Source organism: Peromyscus leucopus, chromosome 8b (genome assembly GCF_004664715.2).
Source record: "Peromyscus leucopus breed LL Stock chromosome 8b, UCI_PerLeu_2.1, whole genome shotgun sequence".
NCBI lineage: Eukaryota > Metazoa > Chordata > Mammalia > Rodentia > Cricetidae > Peromyscus > Peromyscus leucopus.
This window is the reverse complement of record NC_051086.1, coordinates 7,983,390-8,003,267: the sequence shown is the minus strand read 5'-3', so window position 1 is coordinate 8,003,267 and position 19,878 is coordinate 7,983,390. Positions and strand designations below refer to the sequence as shown.

The window sequence follows — 19,878 nt, the reverse complement described above, 5'->3', positions numbered from 1 at the left end:
CATCAGCTAGCCAGTGAACTAGCTTCTCCCCATCAGGCTTCAAATGTTCAGCAGCTTTTTAAATGATGGAGCCCAGGGTGGAACAGAGCAGTAAAACATGTGATTTGTATAGGTCCACAAAGCCCTGGGCTCAATTCCTAGTACCCAAAATAAAAGATTGGGAATTTTAGTCAAAGTAAATCAATCAATGAGTTGGGCATGGTGGCACACACCTTTAATCCCAGTACTTTAGAGGCAGAGGCAGGCGGATCTCTGAGTTCGTGGCCAGTCTGGTCTATATAGTTCCAGAGCAACCAGGACTATGTAGACAGATCCTGCCTCAAAAGAACAAAATAAAAATAAATTAATAGCCAAGCAGTGGTGGTGCACATCTTTAATCCTAGCACTCAAGAAGCAGAGATAGGCAGATCTCTGTGAGTTTGAGGCCAGCCTGGTCTACAGAGCCAGTTCTAGGACAGCTGAGGCTACACAGAGAAACTCTGTCCCGAAAAGAAAAAGAAAAGGAGCAGTCTAGCTACACGGTACTGCATAATACCAATGCACCCACGGAGCCAGACTTCAGCTCTCCTGCCAGGAAGTGTGCCTGCTGCCTGGCAGACCTGTGGCTTGAGGAGGTCACAGGGGTCAGTGGCAGGTGCTTTTGCATCAGTACCCTCTGGCAGTTCTTTTTTTTTTTTTTTTGGCAAAGTCAGGAAAGTGAAAGCTGCTCTCCTTACCCTGGAAAGCATCTTTCCCTAGACTTCTAGTCTTCTAGCCTGGCTGAGCTACAGCCCAAGGCTACTCAAGAAATCAGCGTCCCCTGAGCTTCTTCCAGATTCTGGGCCGTTCTCCCCAGCAAGAACTGGGAGGTTTTAATGTCTTAGTTCCCAGTGCAGTGAGGAGGACTCCCAACTCCAGTGCTCATTACACAGCTCTGAAGGGGCTCTACACTAAGCCACCATAGAGAGCACAGTCCGGCAGCAGTGGCTGCTTGAGGGTCTAGTGACAGTTCCCATTAAAGTGTTATGCCAAGATTACCAGGGAAGGAGCCCTTGGCTTGGAAGGGTTCTAAAAGGAGCAATTATCCAAGGCTTGCGGGTAAGTAGGTCCTGAGAAGGAGGGGGTACAGGGGAGAAGGAGTGTGGTGGAAGAGGCAGAGCAGTGACCTGGAATGGGGCCTGAACCAGGAACAAGAGAGACAGTAGGCATGTGGGGCACAGGCTGGCAGAGCCACCAGCAAGCCCGAGTCTGAACATCACTGGCAGGGGATTGGTGGGTGTCAGGACGTCTGTCTATGCTGACACTCTTTCAGGACCATTCACTTCCCTCTTCTCTTTAAAAATAGTTTTTTTAATCAGCTAAGACAACACAGCTTAATTCAAGATGCACGAGCCCCCAGGAGGATTTGCTGACCCCTCAGGCCCCAGATCTTCTATGCTAAGGTTTCTCTAAGCAAAGAGATCTGTTGACCCTGCCACTGCTCACTGAAAATCTCATCTAACAGTTTGCCTCTGTCCTCATAGCCCTCTTGCTCATCTGAACCCAGCAAAGCGCTGCCCCTTGGCAGACTTGAACACAATTTTTTAAAAAATATGCATTGGTGTTTTGTCTGCATGTATATCTGTGTAGGGTGTCAGATCCCTTAGAACTGGAGTTACAGACAATTGTGAGCTGCCATGTGGGTGCTGAGAATTGAACTTTGGAAGAGCAGCCAGTGCTCTTAAACCCTGAGCCATCTCTCCAGCCCCCTGAACACAATTTTTTAAAATTTATTAATTTTTATTTTATGTGCATTGGTATTTTGCCTGAATATATGTCTATGTGAGAGTGTGGGAACCCCTGGAACTGGAGTTACAGACAGTTTTTGAGCTGCCATGTGGGTGCTGGGAATTGAACCTAGGTCCTCTGGAAAAGCAGCCAGTGTTCTTAACCACTAAGCCATCTATCCCGCCCCTGAACACAATTTTTAACCTTATGAGATATACCATACAGGGAAACTGAGGCAAGGAGGTTATAACACTTGCTTCACTCATGAGAATAAAACCACTGGCCAGGGTCCTGGCTCTGTCTACCATATAGTCAAGGCCTTTGTTCAAATTTCTATGAAGCCAAGTCTCACAAAGCTACCCTTGAACCCTGCCTAGTGTCCCGCAACTCCCAACCTTTTCCTCTAACTTCTCTCCGAGTGTCTTCTCTGCTTGGGGATTGGCGTGGTCTCTATCCCTGGTGCTGGGTGCTTCTCTCCGTCTGCCTTGCTTCACATGCTCAGATCTTGTCCTTCCTGACCTGTGCTGGCCAAACTGCCTGCCAGGATAACTGTCCGAGTTTCTCATCTTCCCCATTAGTCTCACCTTTATATTCCACTTTCTAGGAGATTACCTTCACTTTATTTTCCAGTCCTTTTTATGATATCCATTGATGTCTAATTTCTAGAAGCTCTTTGGGCTCTGGATATCCCACCAACCAGGCAGAAACCTGGTCTTTGTTCTTGGAGGTGTGGTAAATGTCTGGAGCCTTCTGGTGTTCCCAGGGTCCTTTTCTCTACACGTTGACGAGCTTGTTTGTCCCTCTGCTCCCTACAAAAGCCTCTGAGAAGCTGCAGAAGTCGCAGAAGGCTCTGGGACTCTGGCTTGAGAACGAGGGCCTGTGGAGCTGCTGCTGTACTGTGGGTGTCTCTGGAACTCCTCTGGAACTGACAGTTGTGCAGGAAGATCAGACACTTGCTTTGGGATCCTGTCTGCCAGTGCTGGAGCCAGGGGGTGCCAAGTTCCCCCATTTAGAACAGACTTGGGCTAAGAGGACTCTGTTATTAGCTCCTTGCTTCTCCCCACCCTCATGCACCCGGTGGTGTCTGGTGTCCATGGCTCTATTCTCTAAGAGAATAAGCCTCCTGTGTCTCCTGGTAGAGTGGGACTTTGACATGCCAGCCTCTGGGCACCTGCTCTGAGTTAGCAGAATCCTTGTGACCACCCCCTCACTCAGCCATGGCTGCATAAACTGCCTCCTAAACCAACAGCCCCTCATCTTAAAGATTTATGTTTAAAGTTTTTTCATTTATTAATTTTGTGTATATGAGGGGTGAGGACACGAGCATGCCACAGCACCCCTATGGAGGTCAGAGGACAACTTGGGGGAGTCAGTTCTCTCCTTCTACCACGTGGGTTTTTTGTTTGTTTGTTTGTTTTTTCTTTTTTTCTGAGACAGGGTCTCTCTGTGCAGCCCTGGCTGTCCTGGAACTCACTCTGTAGACCAGGCTGGCCTTGACTTTACAGAGATCCTTCCTGAGTGCTGGGATTAAAGGTGTGTGCCACCACCGCACAGCTTACCATGGGTTCTAAAGATCAAATTCAGGTTGTCAGGCTTGCTGAGCCATCTGGCTGGTCCTAGGTTTATGTGTTTTTCAAGACACTTTACTCAGCGGGCAATTCTCAAGAAAGTGGCAGTTCACTTAGCAGGGTTCTGTAAACTCCTCCCCGAGCCGAAGAGGCTTAAGCCATCACTGCTGACAGGTTCACGTACACAGGCACTGATGGGAGGCGGGGAGGTGGGGTGGGGGGGGTGGGGGGGTGGGGGGGCGGGCTCAGTGGGTACAAGTGCTTGCCACACAGCCTGACAGCCTGAGTCGGAGACCCAGCCCCATGTAAAAGATGGAAAGGGTGGACCAACTCCACAAAGCTATCCTCTGACTACACAAATGGGCCGCAGGATGTGTACCCACACTGCAAAATAACAATAAAGTTTAATTTTTTTCTTTTCTTTACTTTTTTTTTGAGACATGGTTTCTCTGTGTAACAGTCCTGGCTGTCCTGGAACTCACTTTGTAGACCAGGCTGGCCTCAAACTCACAGAGATCCACCTGCCTCTGCCTCCCAAGTGTGCCACCACTGCCTGGCTCATACCTGCTTTTTTTTGTTTTGTTTTGTTTTGTTTTCAAGACAGGGTTTCTCTGTGTAGCACTGGCTGTCCTGGATCTCACTCTGTAGACCAGGCTGTCCTGGAACTCACAGAGATCTGCCTGGCTCTGCCTTCCAAGTGCTGGGATTAAAGGCGTGTGCTGCCGCCGCCGCCGCCGCCGCCGCCGCCGCCACCACCACCACCACCACCACCACCACCACCACCTCGCTTTCACATCTGGCTCTTTAAGATCTGTTTTTCGGATATGTATCTAGGCATATTTAAGTCAGTGCACAACGTCTAACTTGGATTTTGTTTCTTTTCAACACAATCACTGAGATTCTACAAAGCACTGTCTGGGAGCAGCCCTGGGCCTGGTGGAACTGAGGGCCATGTCTATAGGTTACAGCCTGAAGCTGAGGTCCCGAGACTCCCAAATCCCATCCCTCCACTGCTGGTCTATGTCTAGCCTTTCAGGATGACTGAGAATAAATGGTAGCAAGGAGGGGAAGCATATGTCAGCTCTAGACCTGGAGATATGAAAGCTGTTTCAAGAGGCCAGCCAAACAGAACATCAGAATTACCTGGGTGCTTACTCAGTTGTTCCTCAAAGGGATACTCCATATATGGATTCGGACAAGGGCAGAAGAGAGGAAGTGATCAAAAACAAGTCACTAGTCAGGCACAGTGATGTATGCCTATAATCCCAGTATCAGGTAAGGAAGGACACTCAAGGAGTTCTAGGCCAGCCTGGGCTACAGAGTGAGAACCTATCTCCCAAACAAAACAAGGGGCTAGAGAGATGGCTCATTCGTTAAGAGCACTGGCTGCTCTTCCAGAGGACCAGGGTTCAATTCCCAGAATGCACTTGACGGCTCATAGACATCTGTAAATCCAGTATCAGGGACCCAGCACCCTCTTGTGGCCTCTACAAATACTGCACACACACAGTGCACAGACATACATGCAGGCCGGACATCTATCACATAAAATTTTTTAAAAAGTTAAAGTATCAAGTATTTCTGTAATGGGACAATTTTAAACAATGATTTGCAGGGTTGACCACGGTACCACATTCTTGCTCTGTAAGACACTGAAGAGTCACAGCAGAAAGCTAGGTAGTGTGAGCTGTTCCCGGGTGACACAGAGGAGGAAGGCTGCTGCATGGGACGGCCATCTGAGTAGTGGCTCCGCTGTCACATGGCCAGTCTGTCAAGAACGACCTCCAGCGAGCAGCCACTTTGCTGCAGGGCAGGGATCACCTGACAGATCCAGAGCCCTCTTCCAGCACCTCACTAGGGCAAGGAGTTTTGTGTGAACTGGATTTACCCCCCAGGAAATCACAAAATGCTCAGGAGAGGAACAACACACATGAAAAAGGAAACTAGGAACTCTGGTGCCTTCGTGGTTCTGACTGGGTCACAGCTGCTGCTGGTTATGTGACTCCTGAGACTAGATTTCCCTTTCACTGGAGCAGGGACTGGCCAGGTGAAGACCCATCTTATTACGCACACCTGGCCAGCAGGCTCCACCCTGAGAGTCCAATCTAGGGTGTGAGGGGGCTATTTTCCCACACATTTGGGCCAGATTCAATGCAGTCATCTGAACTGAGCTTATCAGTGTAAGGTCCCCTCAGACAACACAAATGTGCGGTCTTCTTCTGTCACAGGGTTAAGTATTTTATATACATATAAAATTCAAAATTCACTCAATACTGTAATATCTCACTTTTCAGATTATGAGATTCAAATCCTTACAGAGAAATGATAACACTAAATTTGTAATTACCTACTTTCAAACTTGGCTAAACGCCCCAAGACTTCAAAAACTCACGATAAAAAACAAAAATTATTAACAAAAGACTAGATTAAGAATAAAATAGAGAGGTTGAAGAGGTTAAGAGAGCTTTCAGTTTCCTAAAGGACGGTTCAAGTTTCTGACACCTCTGTCAGGCAGTGCACAACCCCGGAAAACTCCAACTCCTTCTGGCCTCCATTGGTGCCTGTACTCAAGTATACATATCCAGAAACAGACACACACACTGAAAAATAAGAAAAGATCTTAGCCGGGCAGTGGTGGCGCACACCTTTAATCCCAGCACTCAGGAGGCAGAGCCAGGCGAATCTTTGTGAATTCTCTTTGTGAATTCGAGTCCAGCCTGGTCTACAAAGTGAGTTCCAGGACAGGCTCCAAAGCTACACAGAGAAACCCTGTCTCAAAAAAACAAAAAACAAAAACAAAAAAAACAAAAAAAAAAAAAATAGAATAAAAAAATAGGGGAAAAATCAGAAAATGCTCACTAGTGTCTGTCATTTGCCCTATTTCAATGCAGCAGCATCTGAAACTAGACCACCCAGCTAGTACTCAGGGAGGTGATGCTCTCTTCCCCAATAGGCTCCCCTATTGGGTGACTTCCACTTTCCTGGAGGGGCTTGGAAGCTTCCATATGCAGGTATGGTACAGAGCCCTTGTCCTCACTGTGAGGCAAGTGCCCATGCCAGCAGCTGGTTTCCTGTGGGGAATACCCAGAATCCATTTCTAGGAGGTGCAGCCCACTCCACTCCATCTAAGTGCAGTGCAGCTTACATAACTTCAGAACCATTTCCAAAGCAATAGAAACATCACTCAAGGCAGCTGATAATTCCTGGTGTCCAGAGGTAGACAAAAGATCAAAGAGGAATGCGGGGGAGGGGGGTATCTCCTAGAAACAGAAAAGGCTTTTTATGTAACTGGTAGGCATATAGAATGTGGTAGGATTTTGTGCTAGCAATCCAGGCTAGCAAAGGACCCTCTGGAGACTGGGACCACAGGGTCCTTCTACAGAGGCTGACTATCAGGAGCAGACTCAGGCAAGGCTATAATATATGCCTTTGTCAAGGGTTTAAGAGGAAAGGAGTCTACATACAGTGCTGCTCACAACAGGCAGTCTTGGCATGGTCCACAGTCTGCCTACTGGGATCCACACTACTAGACAGTAAGTGGGACCTGAGACTTGCCTCCGAAAGACAGAATGAGGCCAATGAGTGGGTACCCCCTGCATTATGTGAGACTGGATTCTGACTTGCTGGTTTAGGAAAGCCACCTATGCTGGTTTGAATGAGATGCCCCCCATAGTCTTCGGCACCTGAATTTTTGGTCCCTAGCTGGTGGCACTGTTTGGGGAGGTTTAGGAGATGTGATCTTGTTGGAGGAGGTACGTCACTGAATATGAGCTTTGAGAGTTTAAAGACTTGTGCGGCTTCAAGTCTGCTTTCTGCTTCCTGCTTGTGGTTTAAAATGCAAGCTCTCGGCCGCTGCTCCAGCTACCAGGCCTGCATGCTGCCATGCATCCCTCACTGTGGCGATGGACTCAGCCCTCTGGAACCATAAACCTAAATAAACCCTTCCTTCTATAAGTTGCCTTGATCATGGTGCTTTATCACAACAATCAAAAAATAATTAAATTAATATACCACCTTAAGAAAATGCCCACATGGCCAGGATCCAAGGGTAGCAAACGACCCCCAAGAAGCTGATCATTCTCTAGTCAAGGATCAAATGAGAACTAGTTTGCTCAACACCTTGCTTGATTCAGCTAGGACCCCGTGAGCACCACCCAAGCTGTGCCCAGATTCCTGACCTATAGAAATCAACACCTCAACAGAATATCTAAAACACAGCTGCTCTGACCTAACCAATGGACCTGCAAAAGTATTCAGAGACAGAGAGAACAGTCTAAGACGGCCTGCCTGAGAACCCTGTGAAGCAGTCTTGTGAGAGACAACGAGGGAGGCATTCCAGCAGCCGGTCTCAGCATGGTTTGTTATAGCTGTACTAGAGCCCAAAGCAGGCACAGGCTCTTGTGCTCTCAGAACCTACAGTCCACAACAGTACCACAAGGCCAGGCAGGATGGGGACAATCCCACTTCCGCCCCATATGTGGACGGACGCAAGTTTTCTTACATCTCTGCACACACTTTTCTTGAGTTTTTATAGATGGTGGTTTATTCTGTTGTAAACATCAGTTTGTAAAATTACTGTGAAAAAGACATGCTTTGTGTTTTCTTTTTATCCAATGCCATAAAGATTTTTTTTTCCACTTTAGCAAATTTTGCTAGAAATAGTGGCTCATGCTTGTAATGCCAGCACTTACGAGGTTGAGGCAGCATGACAGCAAGTTTGAAGCCAGCCTGGGTTACAGTGAGAACCTACATCTCACACACACACACACACACACACACACACACACACACACACACTCACACACACACATATACACACACACTCACACACACACATACACACACACACACTCACACACACAATACACATACACACACACATACACACACACTCATACACACACACACATATACACACACACACTCACACACACATATACACACACATACACACACACATACACATACACACACACATACACACACACACACATACACACACACACACTCACACACACAATACACATACACACACACATACACACACACTCATACACACACACACATATACACACACACACTCACACACACATATACACACACATACACACACACATACACATACACACACACACACACACACACACACACACACACACACACACACACACGGAAGCAAATTCACGGGAGTAAGGAAGAGGAAGACCTTTTCGAAATACGTGGTCAAAGAGTAACGGTCCCGTGCACGCACACACCCTAACTCCTAGTTTCTTCACAGTACGAAAGGACACAGCAGCTGGGATTAAGGTGGGGTAGAGGCAGGAGAATCTCTGTGAGTTCGAGGCCAGTCTAGTCTACAGAGTGAGTTCCGGGACATTCAGGACTGTTACGCAGAGAAACCCTGTCTCAAAAAAAAAAAAAAAAAAAAGAAAAGAAAAAAGGAAGGAAGGAAGGAAGGGAAGAAGGAAGGAAGGAAGGAAGAAAGGAAGGAAGAAAGAAAGAAAGAGAGAGAGAGAGAAAACTATTTAGAAGCCTTTTCTAGCTGAGTTAGAGAGAAGAGAAACAATCAAAACCTGAGAGACTTGACTCACCCTTGCTGGCCCTGAGGACACACCTTCTATAAGTCAGTTTGCAATCAGAAAGACACAAAATTTAGTCTTCCAACCATAAAGAACCCAATTCTGCTAACAATCCAGTGAACAAGGAAATGAAACCTCCTCCAGAGCTTACCCACCAATGCTAGCTGCCAACACCTTGTTTTGTTTTGTTTTCCAAGACAGGGTTTCTCTGTGTAGCCCAGGTTGGCCTTCAACTCACAGAGCTCCACCTGCCTCTGCCTCCTGAGTACTGCGCCACTGCTCATTTGTTGTTTTTGTTGTTTGTTGTTTGCTTTTGTTGTGGTAGTGTTAGGGATCAAACCCTGGGCCTCCCACATGTTCAATAAATACTTTCCCACCAAGGCACACTGATTTCAGCCAGGGAAGAGCCTGTTACGAGCTCCAGCTCTGTAAGATAGTGTTTCAGCAGTGAAAGAGCTACGGGTGGATAAGAGTTACAAATGGGTATCCACCTCCATATTGTGCTTTACTCAAACTGGATACAAACTAAGAATCCACAGACTCAGGGAATGCTAAATAACAAGATGTCTCCACAGGGTAGAAACTGTTCTCTGACTGTTGCACAAGCAGGCACCAAGCACCCATTAGCAAGGCTGAAATCAAAGCAGGCTGCAGAGGAATTAGCCTCCAGACTACTATTTAGCAGTCTCTTGGGCTGATAAACACACGAGTGACCTGTAACCCAGCACTTCTCTAACAGAAACGCACACATATGTTCACTAAAACCACGTGTGAATCCAATTTTTATTTTTTAAAGTTAAGCGATTGTAAGTGGTATGTGCACACAAGTGTTAGTGCACTCAGAAGCCAGAGGCATTGGCTCCCCCTGGACCTGGAGTTATAGGAGGTTGTGAGTCACCTAGGGTCCTCTGGAAGAGCAGTACAGAGTTGGGTAGCTCTCTCCAGCCCACTTACGAAAATTTGTGAAGGAGCACTCCTTAGAAGAATTCAAATGTGGGAGCTATCCAAACACTCGTCTACAGAAGAGATGGGGTTGACCAGTACTCACACACGGGATACCACACAGTAGAAGAAAGGATGCCACATACACAACATGGGAGAATTTTTTTTTTTTTTAAGATTTATTTATTTATTATGTATACAGTGTTCTGCCTACATGTATGCTTGCAGGCCAGAAGAGGGCACCAGATCTTATTATAGATGGTTGTGAGCCACCATGTGGTTGCTGGGAATTGAACTCAGGTCCTCTGGAAGAACAGTCAGTGCTCTTAACTGCTAAGCCATCTCTCCAGCTCCCGGGAGAATCTTAATGCGATGGAAAAGGGCCAGGCACAAAGAATATACAATGTGACTCCATTTATGTATTTTTGTTTAAATCTAGAAATATGAACTAGTCTATAGTAAGGTCAAGACTGAGCAGTGGTTGTGGGGCTAGAGGCAGTCAAGGGGTGGTCAGACAGCATGGGGCTGCACACAGTTCTGGTCTGTCAACATTCGACAAAATCCCAATGTTTCTGTATGTAAATTTACCTCAGTGAGGTTGAGTAGGAGATAAAGAGACTGACACGTTAGATGCTGGACTAGAGCTTACATGCACCACTAATGAGAACATCATGTGCCACAGACTGCAAAGAGCTCTCAGTGTCTTCATTCATTCATTCATTCATTTATTTTTGGTTTTTCGAGCAACGGTTTCTCTGTGTAGCTTTGTGCCTTTCCTGGAACTCGCTTTGGAGACCAGGCTGGCCTCGAACTCACAGAGGTCCGCCTGGCTCCGCCTCCAGAGTGCTGGGATTAAAGGCATGCGCCACCTTTAAAAAGAACCCACCTGCAACCCCAAATACTCACTACTAGGTATTTACCTGAGAAAACCAAAACATACCCACAAAAGGATTTGTGTATCGTGGCTGTGTTTAATACCTTTTAATTCAGAACGAATAACCCAGCTGTAGACAACAGAAAAACAGATAAACAAATCGGGTTCTCTCATATAAACACTCAGGGGCAGGAGCTCCTGATCTGTGCCATGAAGGGATCAAAAAGTTAAGTGACCAAGCACTGGGGAGTCTGAGACAGGAGGACTGTAAGTCTGAGGCCAGCCTAGCTACATAATGAAATCCTCTTGTTGTTGTTGGGAGGGGAGCAGGTTACTGGACACAGAAACACATTCCATTGGTGGCATTCTGGAGTAGGCAAAAGTAACCTGGAGTGACCAGCAGACTGGCAGAAGCAGTAACTATCCTCACATGAGCAGGAGAGAACTTTCTGGGGTATAAACACTGTGTCTTGATAAGGGGGGGATGGCTACCCAGATTTCTACATCTGTCATAGATAAGGGGGGGATGGCTACACAGATTTCTACATCTGTCATAGCTCCTACAGCAGTGATTCTCAACCTTCCTAATGTGCAACCCTTTAATACAGTTCCTCATGTTGTGGTGACCCCCACCCATAAAATTTTTGTTGCTACTTCGTGACTAATTTTGCTACTATTATGAATCATAATGTAAATATTTTGAAACAGAGATTTGTCAGAGGTCACAACCCACAGGTTGTGCTAGAGCCAGACTCCCAAGATGAGTACATTTTATTATATATAAACTAACTATATCAATAAAAATCAAATTAAGAGCTGGGCCTGAGTCGGGCAGTGGTGGCACACACCTTTAATCCCAGCACTCGGGAGGCAGAGGCAGGTGGACCTCTGTGAGTTTATCTCTGTGAGTTTAAGGTCAGCCAGGTCTACAGAGCGAGTTCCAGGACAGGCTCCAAAGCTACAGAAAAACCCTGTCTTGAAAAACAAAACAAACAAACAAACAAAAAGAAGAGCTGGGCCTGATAGGCATGCCTTTAATCTTAGCAATCTTAGAGTGCGAAGCTACCTGCATGGCGAGTTCCAGGCCAGTGGGGCTACACAGGGAGACTCTATCTCAGACAAACAGACAAACAAAAAGAAAACAAAAGAGGGAGAAGGGGAGGAAAGGAAGGGAAGCAGGGAGGAGAAAGAAATAAAAAAATTTAAAACCATAGCCGGACATGGTGGTGCACGCCTTTAATCCAAGAACTCAGGAAGCAGAGGCACGTGGATCTCTGAGTTCAAAGTCAGCCTGGTCTACAAAGCAGGTTCCAGGACAGCCAGGGCTGTCACCAGAAAAACCTTGTCTCAAAAAACCAAAATACCAAAAAAAAAAAAAAAAAAAAAATCTATTTGGCCGGGCGTGGTGGCGCACGCCTTTAATCCCAGCACTCGGGAGGCAGAGCCAGGCGGATCTCTGTGAGTTCGAGGCCAGCCTGGGCTACAGGAAAGGCGCAAAGCTACACAGAGAAACCCTGTCTCGGAAAAAAAAAAAAAAAAACAAAAAACAAAAAACAAAAATAATAATAATAATAAAATAAGCCCATGCAGGATACTGATCTGCCTTTAGATTAGTAGGTCTCCTTTCAAACAAGAAGAATGAACTGCCTGCCAAGCTGGGCCAGAATGCAGAGTGGAAACAGAGGGAGAGCCTGGGATCTGAGCTGTCAGCATACAAAGTCTAACTATCGATGGAGGAACTTGCCATGCTGTGGAAATGTGCCACTGTGCACATGCTGCACCTCACAGATGTCCCTCAGAAACAGGGACATATGTATCTGCTGTCAAGGGCAAACCAATGCCTGCACAAGTACAGGACAGGAGGAAGATGCTAATAGGCACAAAAGTGTCTTCTGTACTGAATGCCAATGCCAGACAGCAGAAGGAATGCCAGGGGAGTTGTATACAGGCATCCTGCAGTGTCAAAGCTTTTACTTACTGTTCCAGAACCCACATCAAACCAGATTTCTTCTGTCTACGAAGAGCAAGCACACTCAGCATGGAAAGCTCAGTGAAATACAGAACACTCAAAACATGACCATTATAAGACCAAAACTCATGGAGTCATCATTAACTACTTTTCATGTTTTTCATGAAGCATATTCACTTCATTTCCCTTTACATCTATACAGTATATAGTCACAATCAGCCCACTATATCTGAGTTCCACATCCATGGCTTTAACTGCAAACAAAGGATTCAAAGAATGATGGCGGCTCACACCTGTAGTCCCAGCACTCAGAGGAGGCAGAGGCAGGCAAATCTCTTGAGTTCAAGGCTAGCCTGGTCTACAGGGTGAGTTCCAGGATAGCCAGGACTACACAGAGAAACCTTATCTCAAAAAAGAAAAGAAGAAAAGAAAGAAAGGAAGGGAGGAAGGAAAGAAGGAAAAAGAAGAGAAAAAAGAAAATGCATTTGTGCTGAACATATGCAGATGTTATTTGGGTTTTATAAAGTTTTTTTTTTTTTTTTAGACAGGGTCTCACTGTGTAGTTCTGGCTGGTCTGGAACTTGATATGTAGGTATGTAGGCTAATCTGGCCTCAAACTCATAGAGATTCGCCTGCCTCTGCCTCCTGAGTGCTGGATTAAAGATGTGTGCCACTCTAGCTGGCTCAGAATTTTTAAGGTTTATTTTATCTGTATAAGTGTTTTGCATGCACGTATGTCTGTGTACCAGGTTTGTGCAGTGCCTGTCAAGGTCAGAAAAGAGTGCTGGATCTTCCAAAGCTATAGTTACAGATGGTTGTGAGCCACCATGTGGACCCTCCAAAGGCAAGAGGTGCTATTAACTGCTAACACCCTCTCCCCAGTCCTCACGTTCAGACTTAAAACACACACACACATTATTATGTATGTGTGAGTATGTGTATATGACTATGTGTGGGGGAGGAAGGCAAGAGGTCAGAGAACAACTCTGTGGAGTCAGCTATCTCTTTCCACTTTTCCATGGGTTCCAGGACTGAACTCAGGCCATAAGGCTTGCACAACAAACACCATTACCTGCTGAGCCATCTTGCCAGTCTGTGACAATTTTAGTATCATTATGCTTTCAACAATATGGATCACTTACTTCATCTTTGGTATGTAAGTCCTCTAGAAGTCATTTAAAGCAGACAGGAGGATGTGCAGGGTTAAATGCAAATGCTGTACCCTTTTTCCTTCTATCTTTCTTTTTGTTTTGTTTGAGGCAGGATTTCTCTATATAGCCCTAACTTTCCTGGAACTCACTTTGTAGACAAGGCTAGCCTGAAACTCAGAGATCTGCCTGCCTCTGCCTCTCAAGTGCTGGGACTAAAGGTGTGTGCCCTCATGCCTGGCTTCTTTCTTTTTTGTTTTTGAGACAGGGTCTCTCTATGTAGCCCTGGCTTTCCTGGAACTTTCTATACAAAACCTGGCCTAAAACTCACAGAGCTCTGTCTGTCTCTGCCTCCTGAAAGCTGAGATTTAAGGGCATGGGCCAGTACTCTTGGCTGTGTGTCATTTTATATAAGGGATGTGGGAGTTTATGGATCTGGACATCTGAGAGGCTCCTGACATTAATCTCCTATAGACAACCACAGATGATTGCATTTTCCCCCACTTAACAAGGTATCCAGGATATCCCTGTTTCAATAAAATTCATTAAATGCTCCTCTAAATAAAAACATTTGTCAGGTGGTGGTGGCACACATCTATAATCCCAGCACTGGGGAGACAAAGGTGGGCAGATTTCTGTGAGTTCGAGGCCAGCCTGGTCTACAAAGAGAGTTCCAGGATGTTACACAGAGAAACCTGTCTAGAAAACAAACAAAAGAACATCCACAGGCTGTATAGTTTGCCCCACGAACATAAGCATATCATGTTTCTGTTGAGGCATTCAGGTCATTTGTTTTTCACTTTTACATAAAAACAGAAGTCTTGGTTCCCTCTGTTATAAGCAGTGTTTCAGCCGGGCGTTGGTGGCGCACGCAAATCCCAGCACTCGGGAGGCAGAGCCAGGCGGATCTCTGTGAGTTCAAGGCCAGCCTGGGCTACCAAGTGAGCTCCAGGAAAGGCGCAAAGCTACACAGAGAAACCCTGTCTCGAAAAACCAAAAAAAAAAAAAAAAAAAAAAAAAAAGCAGTGTTTCCGAAGGCCAGAGTCCTAATTATTTGGCCAAAGAGAAAGATTTCTGGGATATGCTGACACAAGGCTGCTCCTTTAGAAGGAGTACACCCACACACCTCGAGCTCTGTGAGTCACCGGCTGTAGTCTCTGAACCTTATGGGTAACACCCTTCAGCTGAGTTTAGAGCTCAAGCTCTTTCTTGTACAGTGGCCCTGGACAACTGACCTGGAACAGGAAATACTTCCAGTGACCAGACTGTCCTAGCAAAGGAAGCTGCTGTGGGGGCCAGCACAGGTCTGAGACATACCAGAGTGTACATACACTCTGACTGGCTCCTGACTCCCAGGACCTTTTCATGGCATGTGGGAGCCTTTGCATGAAAGCTGTGAACTTACTGGGAACTACCGATGGGGCAGGATGCACAAGGCTCCTCCTGCAAGGTGGCCTTCCAGAATTGCATAAACTCTGACAAGCGAATGCACTTGAAAGCAAGGCCACGAAGGGAATGTCCCGGCATGTCCACAGTATCTCTGTGGGAAAGGCAAAGGCTGGGAGGAATATTCTCGGCTCTTTTCACGTGACCAAAGATGATAAGACCTAACACCAGGTACATCCCTCACTGTACTTGGATTGGCTTAAGCTAACGGTAAATGTCATTTCATGTTTTGCTTGTTCTAATAATAAAAAACGAGAAGTGCACTGCTTGCACTACTCTTAAACTCAAAAGCCTAGAGTCCGCTGGTCCCCGTGCAGGTCTTTAGAACCTATCTTTTGATTCTTGACATTTAGCCTCACTGGCTACGAGGTGGTTCGACAACTAAGCTCTGAACACTTTTGCTACTGAGCAGATTTACTTTTGCCTACTTGTAGCTAATTTGATGCCTTTAATGAAAAGCCTAGACAGATAAATTTTTCCATGTTAAATTATAAAGGATAGGGCTGGAGAGATGGCTCAGAGGTTAAGCGCACTGACTGCTCTTCCAGAGGTCCTGAGTTCAATTCCCAGCACCCACATGGTGGCTCACAACCATCTGTAATGAGATCTGGCGCCTTCTTCTGTGTACATAAGAAATAAATTACCAAAAAAAAAAAAAAAAAAAAAAAAACGCCGGGCGGTGGTGGCGCACGCCTTTAATCCCAGCACTCGGGAGGCAGAGCCAGGCGGATCTCTGTGAGTTCGAGGCCAGCCTGGGCTACCAAGTGAGCTCCAGGAAAGGCGCAAAGCTACACAGAGAAACCCTGTCTCGAAAAACCAAAAAAAAAAAAAAAAAAAGAAATAAATTAATCTTTAAAAAAATTATAAAGGATAACTTCCAAAGTGAGCAGCTTTCTTTCTTTTTTTTTATTTTTATTTTTAAGACAGGGTCTTATTTTGTAACCCTGGCTAGCCTGATACTCACTATACAGAACAGAAACCAGGCTAGCTTCAAAATGCCTCTGCCCACGGCCGGGTGGTGGTGGCGGTGGCGGCGGCCCACGCCTTTAATCCCAGCACTCGGGAGGCAGAGGCAGGCGGATCTTTGTGAGTTCGAGGTCAGCCTGGGCTACCAAGTGAGTTCCAGGAAAGGCTCAAAGCTACACAGAGAAACCCTGTCTCGAAAAACCAAAAAAAAAAAAAAAAAAAAAAAAAGAACCTCTGCCCCCAGAGTGCTGGTACTAAAGGCATGTGCCAGCTGATTGTGATGGTGTGCGCCTTTTTTCTTTTTTTTGGTGTGTGCCTTTAATCTCAGCACTTGGGAGGCAGAAGTAGGTGGATCTGAGCTCCAGGTTAGTTCCAGACACACAGTAAGACCCTGTCTCAAAATAAAGCAAAGCAAATCAAAGCAAACAATATCAACAAAATCCTAAATACAACTGTCATGATGTCTCCAGGTTAAGAGCACTGGCTGCTCTTCCAAATGGCTGGGTTTGACTGCCAGCACCCATACAGGGCAGTTCACAACCATCTGTAACTCCAGTTCTAGGGGATCTAACACCCTCTTCTGGTCTCCAAGGCACTGAATAAATGTGGTGCACACACATACATGCAGACAAAACAGTCATATACATGAAATAAAATAAAGGTTAAAATTTTTTTCTTTTGGCAAGTATGGTGGCATCGAAGGTGAAGCAGGACATGCCCCCACCAGGGGGCTATGGCCCCATCAACTCCAAGCAGAACCTGCCTCACCAGCGACTGTCCGGCTACAGCATATTCGCTGTGAGCATTGGGGTTCTTTGGCTACTGGAGAATAATGAAGTGGAACCGTGAGAGCAGGCACCTACAGATGGAGGATTTGGAGATCCAGATCACCCTCATGCCACTCTTCCAGGCAGAGATGGACCGGAGGACCCTGCAGATTCTTCGGGAGAACCTGGAGGAGGAGGCCGTCATCATGAAAAATGTGCCCACCCGCAGGAGGGTGAGAGTCTGTCCCACCAGGCGCTGGGAGCCGACCCTTCCGGACAGTTGTACGGGCCACGCTCTAAGGAGGAGCTGGACAAGGCCAACTTCTGCTTCACCTGGTACATGTAGGGCCCAAGCCCACACCCACAATAAAGAATAGTCAAATAAACGCCAAAATAAATAAATAAATAAAATAAAATAAAAAATTTTTTTTCTTTTAAAAGCATACACTGCCCAAGTGATGGGATTAAAGGTATGCGCCACCACTGCACGGCTGAAACAATGAGAATTTTAGAGAATTTTAGAGAAAGGAAAAGTGCCCTGTAAAGAGAGCTAAGTGTGGAGGAGAGCAGGTCCTGAGCTGGGTGCTCCCCGAAAGCCCCTTCCCACATAGCCTCCAGGTCTAGAAATGCTTCTAGACTTCTGACTGGAGTTATAGCCCTTCTGTTCACACAGGAAACACCCTCAGGATTACTCACTTGTTCATGATGAACTGTGTTTAACTACCTGTGCAATAAACTTAGGCACCAAAGTCCTTCCCAACGGTTCAATAGGAGGACAATTTCTTAAACTCGAGATTAGATTTCACTTGCCATTCTTATGCTTTGTACACCCTGCATTTGCTGTTATGAATAGTAGTGTCTTGTAAGTATTCCCTGCTTAATAAGATTCATCTAAAAAAGTAGCATAATAAGTTAACTGTAGTTAGACATCCTCCTAACTCCAGCACTTGGGATGTGGAAACAAGAGGATCAAGAGTTCAAGGCCAAGTTGGGCATGGTGCCATAGGTCTTTAATCCAAGCACTTGGGAGACAGAGGCAGGTGGATCTCTGTGCATTTAAGGCCAGTCTGGTCTACAAAGCTAGTTCCAGGACAGCCAGGGCTGTTACACAGAGAAAAGCTGTCTTGAAAAACAACAAAAACAGAAAACGAGTTCAAGGCCATTCTTACTTATACTTGGAGCTTTGAGGCCAGCCTGGGTTACATGAAACCCTGTAAAAGGCATAATGCCTGTCCCCATGAAAGAAGAGCCAAGCTCTCTGGAGAAACGGCTAGTTCCAGGCTAAGACAGGCCAGCATGTACTTAAAGCATCAACTGCACCAAAAACAGAGGATGCTCAGGTGCTCAAGACACAGCCCAGAACTGCCAAAGAGGCCTCAACAAGCAGGGCGCTATGTGAACACCACCAAGAAGACAGTAGTGAGGGAGAAGGCAGGCAGCAACAGAAGGCCATCACTTCACCACTGAGAAGGTAAAGGAACATCCTGGCATCCACTGATACAATTCCTACAAGGTAGGAATCGGTGGGTACAAGAGACCTCAAAGAATCTAGAATTCAGTGTCTTCCATTTGTCAGGGTTCTATTCTATCTGTTCCCAGAGTTTATGGGCCCTGACAAATGGTACGGCAGATCTCAGCCTGAAAGGGGCTACAGGGACATAAGGACTCATAGCCTAGGCAAGACTGCTGACTCCCACTCCTTGAGCAAAGCGGTGGCATGGGGCAGGGCAGAGCAAGCAGCCGGGGCAGTATCTAGCTTCCTTGGACACAGTCCACTTCTGAAGGAGGGATTTTCTGAACTAAAGAAGAGAGTCTTGGCCACCCTAATAAGTGTTACTGTACCTGCAATCTGTTCACACAGGTTTATTTGTTTTGTTTTTCAAGACAGGGTTTCAATATGTGGCCCTGGCTGCCCTGGAATTCACTCTGTAGACCAGGCTGGCCTCAAACTCACAGAGATCCGCCTGACTCTGCCTCTGGAGTGATGGGATTAAAGATGTGCGCCGCCGGGCGGTGGTGGCGCACGCCTAAAAGGCTAACAGACAACACTCTTGTCTAAGGACAATGGAAAGATGCCCACAAGCACCAAGTAACCCACAACAATATGCACAGCTGGAAGGAATCAGGTCCACTCAGCAACAGCATCCAACACAGTCCCACACACCCACACCTGAGCAGAAGCAGCAGCCTAGCCTCTGGGCACACAAACACATGGTTATCACATAGTTTAGCTCTTCCTCCAAGGCTGACATTAAGTCACTAGCCCAGAACTTCCTGCATTTGGCTGTTGACTCTAAAATAGTTCACAAACTATGAAGTTACCTGTCCCATGCCAGTACTCAGTTCTATCCTCTGCCCTTTTTCAGATGCTGGGATGGATATCCCTCTCAAGACAGAGATGTCCTTCATCAAGGTTAGTTCAGGGCATGTGTCCTCTTACAAAGACTTAAGTTTGTACAGTTTGGCTTCAGGACTACCTCCACTGGAGGCCAGGGCTCTTATGCTTCTCTTGTCATCGGAAACACAGGATCAACTCTGGTGAGCCACAGCCCTTTCTGCAGCTCATAACCCCCCTGGCACAGCATTGATGGCATATGTTGGTTCTAAGATCCCTCCAGAAACCACAGTCCATCTCTCCTTTCTCATTGCCCTCTGGGGGCCTGGCCACTTGGAGTACTTCCCATCTTGCCCATATCACTTCCCACCTGATATTTGTTTTTATTTTATTTTATTTATTTTGATGTGTCTGAGTGTTTTGCATGCATGCATGAATGTGCACCACCTGCATACCTGGTGTCCTCAGAGCTCAGAAGAGGGACTCAGATCCCCTGGAACCGAAGTTACAGATGGCTGAACCACCATGTGGGAGCTGG

The 19,878-nt window shown here is 46.3% G+C and overlaps 1 protein-coding gene and 1 pseudogene across 1 annotated transcript in view; one reads left to right on the top strand and one right to left on the bottom strand.

Moving 5' to 3' along the window:
* Positions 1–19,878, bottom strand: part of Rab40c (RAB40C, member RAS oncogene family) — a 36,837-nt gene that overhangs the window by 10,078 nt on the left and 6,881 nt on the right. The window lies entirely within an intron of this gene.
* LOC114681211 lies at positions 16,537–17,357 on the top strand (annotated as a pseudogene).